Below are 7,063 nucleotides of genomic sequence, written 5' to 3'. Positions count from 1 at the left end.
GTGAAAGGGCGAGAACACCGGGAAGTGGAGGGAATATTTTTTTTGTGAATGCATCGATCCGATTGTAAAACTGTGATGTAGGCTAACTGGACTGATACAAATACATGTTAAATGACATAACATTAGGCTGTGACAATATGATGACTGTATTTTTAAAAGGGATATTTATATATGTAATGTTAACACAATATGGATTCCATATCATACAGACATGTTGCAAATTCCTGACACTTCCAAATGTAATTTAGCATTAGAATGCACAGCATTAGGCTGGCCATTACGGCATGAGGCTATTCTACTTTTAAATACAACTTGTGTCAAATGTTTCACCCAAGAAAAAAATAAATCAATTATATCACAAATTCCATGTATCGTGACCATATTCTGGTGAGCAGAGAATTGAACAACTGCAACTTTAAGATACAGCACACCTCCCCTCCGCCAGCTGAAACAATGGTCTTTACCGACTCTTCTTCTCGCATCAGGAATTTGTAACGTGCCATATTATTACCAATGGGTATATCTGGAGAACCAAATGTCACCACGGAACAGGGCAATTTCAAGTTTTTGAAAATGCCAGCGGTTTATGCAGCCGCACCTTTCATCGAAGATTTCTTGTCGCTGCGTTTTGCCATTGAAGCTTGATCCTAGGACTGGATTGGCCGCTAATGGTCCCAGCTGTGCGATTTCGTTAGCTCGCAGAGACTGCAGTTGTCGTATCCATTGAAGGAGCCTACATACAGTAGCCTAAAGGAAAAAAACGTAAGTATGGAAACTGTTGTCGGCGAATAGAATGTTATTGATTGTTTTACCATTTGCCTGTCGAGATTAGGATTGCACCCCACGACCTGCTGTTTTGCACAGAGAGCGCGCTCAAGGTGATTTAGAAATAGGCAACCTCTCATCCTCAACTTCCTTAATGATGTGTAAGATGCTGGAGTAGCCTAGTAAATATGAACGGACGTGCCCATAGCCTACATATGCGATAGCATGTAACCAATGCCTATAGTATAGTGGAGAGCTACAGAAAATCCGGACACTGTCAGAGTGTAGCGAGAGATAGTTAAAGGGGGCGGGATGGAGAAGCATGCATGATGTAATGCACTTAAAAATGGCCAAGGATTCTCCACAATTATCATTAAAGAGCATGGAAAACAATGTTACTGTGCAAAAATGAGATTAGCTGACTTTTCCGGCGCATGTCATGTGTTTCTGAGGAATAGAACACTGGGCTGTCATGAGTAGAATATGTGCCCCTCCTCTACATTAGCAGTGAATACTATTCACATCTGAGGAATGAGTGAAGATTGAGCATTCAGGCTCCTTCTGCTACACACTATATATATACATACATACATACATACATACATACATACATACATACATACATACATACATACATATATACATACATACATACATAGATGGATGGATGAATACCTAATTAAATCACATATATGCGTTTGACTCAGTAATTATAACACATTAACATCTCATTCAATTATGTTATATCATGATGCTCTTTGTCACTGCGATGTTAATGTAGAAAATGACAGGTGAAACCACATGTACAAGCCATACCATTATTACAGATGCTCTGCTCATGTTCTCTGATGCTCCTTTGGGTGCACATCCTATTGGATCCATGTGCACGTCTAACGTAGACCAGTGATATAGCAATATAATCATTTCACCTTAATGAGTATACAACTGAGTTGATTTCCCTCTGATGTACCTCCTTCATGCCAATACACTGTGCTTAATATGTCTGGTGAGAGAACAGCGCTTATTGCTACATGGGATCATGCAGAGGGCTATCTGTAGTAGCAGGCAGAGAGAGAGAGAGAGAGAGCGGCCTTTATGCCTATAAAATCATGATTTAATGGCATTTTTTATTGCCCAATTTACATGATTGCCAGACACCAAAGTAAAGGTAGCATAAAATGCCCGGTTTTGCCATTGAAATAGTGTCAGACTGACCCTGGTGACCGGCAGTAAATCAGATCTGGCCTTTATTGTCTTTTTGGCCCAGTTCTATCCGTGTTCTTATTCATCGCAATCCATTGATTGTTTGCATAACCCCGCTGTAGGGGGTTGGGGTATAGGTGAGGCCGTGCTCAGGCAACGCTGGTTTGCACACACACACACACACACACACACACACACACACACACACACACACACACACACACACACACGTAAACCCTCCTCTGCCCACTCCCTCCTGCTCCTTAATGACAGCGTGCTGGGTGAAACTCGACACTCAATCCGCCCCTTCTCATCCCCACCCCGCCCCAGTCGGCAGCCCATTCACTAGTTGTGAGAGTCAGTGGGGCGGGGGGAGACGTGAGGCTTTACTCAATGAATCAGCCACTCACAGGTCCTTTGCCCTACATTTGTATCTACGTTGGGTTATATTACACCCACAGTGTAGTGAGCTCAGTGGCTTGGTCAGATGAAATTGATTTAATGTCAGGAAACCAGGCACTCCTTGCCTTGTGAATTTCTGACTCATTAAACATATGGAGAGGTCCTAGACTTGCAGTGGATTGAGTATTGTTTAAATGTAAGGGATCTTCCATCATCAACCATGCTAATGTTCTGTGAACCTGCTTCTCAAGAGACTAGGGTTCTGTTGCAGTGATTGCGTTGGAAGGGGTTGAATAGCTGTCTTTTTGTCGGCCAACAGTATTGTTGTCTGAAGTGTATTTGCGGGTATAGGCTGTCATATGAATGGGAATTCTCTGTCTCCTCCCATTCACAAAACTGCTGTGTCATCTGTTTCCACCTGTCCAAGTGCTATGGGTGCCAAAGTGAGAATGAGTGAGTGTGAGTTAATAGTTTTTCCGATACACTTAAGATCACCAAAGCATTCCACTGCTGCACATTGGGCCTAGGCACATGCCAATAAATCAAACATGGACATTATTTAAAAGTAGATTTGCCTTTAGTCTGCACCAATGTACCCTCTAAGCTGCGCACACTTCCTCCAGGACTGCTGCGCAGAAGAAATGCCTGACCGTGGAGAGACACAAGAGATTGAACTTCACTGAGTTTGCCCCAGTTTGGACTATATACATCACATTTTTTTCTGTGGTCAAATCAACATTATAAACTGGGGGGTTCGTGCCCTGAATGCTGATTGGCTGACAGCCCTGGTAAATAAGACCGTATAGCACTGCTCTAATTACTTGGTAGCCAGTTTATAATAGTGATAAGGCACCTCGGCGGCGCACAATTGGCCCCATTTGGCCGGGTACGCGGTCATTGTCAATAAGAATTTTTCTTAACTGACTTGCCTAGTTAATAAATAAAGGTACAAATAAACAACAAAAAATATATATATATCGGCACATTTTTCAATGCAACAATCTAAAACAAATCAAAGTTTGCAAGATTGAGTCTGTGATTTTGTTGTAGGCAGAGCCAGAGCGCAACAGAGCATAATGTCTTTCAATCTCCCGCGAGTCAATGCGCTTTCAGATCAGTTCAGATCAGCGCGCGGAGCCGCGCCTGTGCACATTTGTTGATATTCTTTGCTAGTTAGCGAGTTATTATCCCAGTTATAGATAAGTATAGGTCAGCAATGGCGAGTTACTGCTTCCTACAAAAGCACAAAACGTGTAGGCTACATTTCAAGCTGTCTTTGAAAAGTTTAGGTCTTAATTAAAGGGGCAGTGTTGTATTTTGAGACAGGCTTGAATATGCAAATAAGCCAATAGGCAGAGGGAAGCCTACATTTTCTAATTCTCTGTATGGTAATAATAATTCATTTTTTATTTTGTCAAGTGGTTTCTTGCATCATACAATACAATACAATTTACAGGTAGCTATTTGGCCCATGGTGTTAGAGACCAAGTAAAAAACAAAATAATAATTCCAATACCATGATGTAAACACGTTTTTAAAAGTCCCATGTAATGTAGGGCTGCATTGAACACCACATATAGCCTTACTGTAGGCTATATAATAGAAATCCAAAGCTATTTCCATGTGAAAATGTTGTGGGATTCACTCCATTGGTTTTGTTGGTAGGCCTACATGATGCTCAAATAGTCACAATAGCCTATTGGCTAATGTCTAAAACTGTATGGATACAGCATCAGTGTTCACTGTAAACACGCGCTGGAAGTTGCACAACATTCTCACAACGTTGAAGTTCCCCTTCACAATACCTCAAATATTCTCAGTAGCCAAAACATTGGAGGGAGCATTGTACAAAATGTCACAAAAATACATAAAACACTATACAGAGGAAAGGTGTCACATCCTGATCAGTTTCACCTGTCCTTTTTATTGTCTCCACCCCCTCCCGGTGTTGCTTGTTATCCCTGATGTATATAACCCTGTGTTTCCTGGCTCGCTGTGCCAGTTTGTCTTGTATGTTCCAAGTCAACCAGCGTGTTTTCCCTGTGCTCCTGCCTTTTTCGATTCTCTTTTACTAGTCCTCCCGGTTTTGACCCTTGCCTGTTTTCTGGACTCTGTACTCGCCTGCCTGACCATTCTGCCTGCCCTGACCTCAAGCCTGCCAGCCACACTGTACCTCCTGGACTCTGAACTCGTTTTGACCTTTTGCCTGTCCACGGCCATTCTCTTACCTACCCCTTTTGGATACAATAAATATCAAAGACTCAAACCATCTGCCTTCTGTGTCTGCATCTGGGTCTCGCCTTGTGCCCTTATAAAAGGTACAAGCTCATCAAATACACAACAACCTTTCTGATGCATTTGTCACTTCAAACCAGACTTCCTTCAGATTGAAATACTGTCAAAAGTACAGTCAGACTGATTTGTAATAGACTGTCATCGCCTCAGTTAAAAAAGTTAACATTGGCCTTTGATTTATACATCTCTTCTACATGGTGGGGTCGCGAATGTTTGGATATCAATATGCGGTCGCATCAAACTGGGAACCCCTGGTCGAGTGCATGTTGTGCTGATGTACAACAGCTCTCCACCTTTTTGTCAAGTGGCGAAGAATGGAAGCAATTGATCTGGACTCCGCTAATATTTCACACCTTAGAAATGTGTTGCAGTTTTGTAGGTGTGGCGTTTAATGTGACTCATCAACATGTGGTTTTAAGCATGCCCTCTATAACGTAGTTACGGAGGACTGGTGGTTCATAGGAAATGACTGACATAGTCAAATTATTGACATATTTTAAAAAAACGTGTCATAACCTGTTAATAAGGTATCTACCTGTATGTTATTTTTGACGAGTGTCAGAACCAAATCATTCAAATTAGAGCATTGTAATATTACTGATAAGTGTCTCTGATGTGATTTCACCCTGATGTGTAGGCTTCGTTTGATTTCTTTCATCCCTCTCTACACATGTTTCCATGTTCCTGTTGTATCACTCTGGACCAGGCCCTTGTGCTGCTGTTGTGTAGCTCCTTATCTAATATCTACACAGTGAATTGTTCCCATTAATTAGATTAAGTCAAGACATTCAGGAAGTTAGAGGGAACTTGCTGATTTGTGGAGTGGTTAGTGCAGGACCATTGGGTCGAACATTTGTCAGCGCCTCGGTCCCAGTTCCAATGTGGATGTTTAGCCACCTGCTGCGCTGTAATATTTCTCATGACTTTTCAGTTGTGAAGATTTTCTATGTGCTTTCTGACCTCCATAGTCAGTAAATATTCAATTAAATATCTAAGAACATTTCTCAGATACATAATGGCAATTAATATACAGTACAGTGATACTCCCAAGGACGGTTCCAATCTTACTCCTCCATAAAGAGAATGTAGAATCCTACAGTTGTTGATACAGTATAATCTCATGAGGAGCTATGTGTTATGGCTGCTGCCAACACAAGGTTTCAGGGAGGCTTTGACTATTGGGTGTGAGGCGCCCATAGAGATAGATAGAGGACTCATTTTTATATCTGGAGGCATTATGGCGTCTGTGACAGCATGGGCTGCGACGTTGAGGCTACAACCCATAAGAATCCCCACCCAGTTGGCTACTTTGATCTCTTTAAAATGGTGGAATCCCTCAGTGGCGCTGCCCATGCTTAAACTGACTTTCGCTCACTAGAGGCCTCTATCATTCACTGATTGGGAAGGGAAAAGGCCCTCCAATCCCTCTGAATAATTCATTAATTGGCATATGGCACAGGGAGCAAGACCCATTGATCCTGCCAGTGCACGTTCCTCCCACCTCCCCGCCGCCTCTGTGGTGCAGAATGTGTTCTATTGAGCGTCTCATCCCCTCTCTCTGATTTGATATCATTCCATTTCATCCTTGTCCTTGCGTTTTAGTGGTTTTATGGGGTAGTTAGAATTGGGCGCCGAAGCGGTCGCGCTGGTCTTATTTTCTTTGTTATACTTTCTATCAGCTTAACCTGCCTCGTTTTCTGTACTGCATTTATAGACTCCACATCCATTTGTTCTGGTTTGTCTCGTTATTGCGTGTGGTTATTCTGACATAAAGGTCAAAATAAAGGATTTAATGGGCTATAGAGTTGTTTTTATTGACAACATATTGATAACAGCCTAATAACTGGCCCATGATAGTGTAATATACAGTAAATGGTCAGACTAGGTTGTAGGCCTCTGATTGTATCACTATGCTACACACAGCAGTACACACATTTCTGTCTGTTTCGTGTGATTATGCCCCAGAGACGTTGACATGAAAGCTAATGAGCTGTTAGCTCTGTCCTGGGTGTATTTTAAACCACTGCATCACGTTCACACTACGGTGCAAGGCAATAAGAAGCAGTCCTCCACACAAACTGCCTGAGACACTTAACAATGTTCACTGTGTGTTCTATGTTAGTTTAAGAAGCCATGGGGGAGTTCATAAGCCAACACACACTAACTCAAACCTCTTTCCCTGCCCCCCTGCCCGCCCGCCTGCCTCCCTGCCCCCATGCTTGCCTGCTCCCCTGCCCGCCCGCCTGCCTCCCTGCCCCCTGCTTACCTGCTCCCCTCCCCGCCCGCCTGCCTCCCTGCCCCCATGCTTGCCTGCTCCCCTGCCCGCCCGCCTGCCTCCCTGCCCCCTGCTTACCTGCTCCCCCCCCGCCCGCCTGCCTCCCTGCCCCCATGCTTGCCT

At 43.2% G+C, this 7,063-nt stretch overlaps 1 protein-coding gene across 1 annotated transcript in view; it reads left to right on the top strand.

The window, feature by feature from the left end:
* The first annotated feature begins 445 nt into the window (after positions 1–445).
* The window catches only part of LOC115117890 (liprin-alpha-2-like), a 92,932-nt gene continuing 86,314 nt past the window's right edge, over positions 446–7,063 (top strand). Inside the window, exon 1 of the mRNA XM_065008331.1 lies at positions 446–762. The gene's annotated coding sequence lies outside the window, so the exon portion shown is untranslated. The remainder of the gene's footprint in view (positions 763–7,063) is intronic.

The sequence above is a fragment of the Oncorhynchus nerka genome, linkage group LG23 (genome assembly GCF_034236695.1).
Source record: "Oncorhynchus nerka isolate Pitt River linkage group LG23, Oner_Uvic_2.0, whole genome shotgun sequence".
Taxonomy (NCBI): domain Eukaryota; kingdom Metazoa; phylum Chordata; class Actinopteri; order Salmoniformes; family Salmonidae; genus Oncorhynchus; species Oncorhynchus nerka.
Note: the sequence above shows the minus strand (reverse complement) of the source record. Positions and strands in the feature narration are given on the sequence as shown.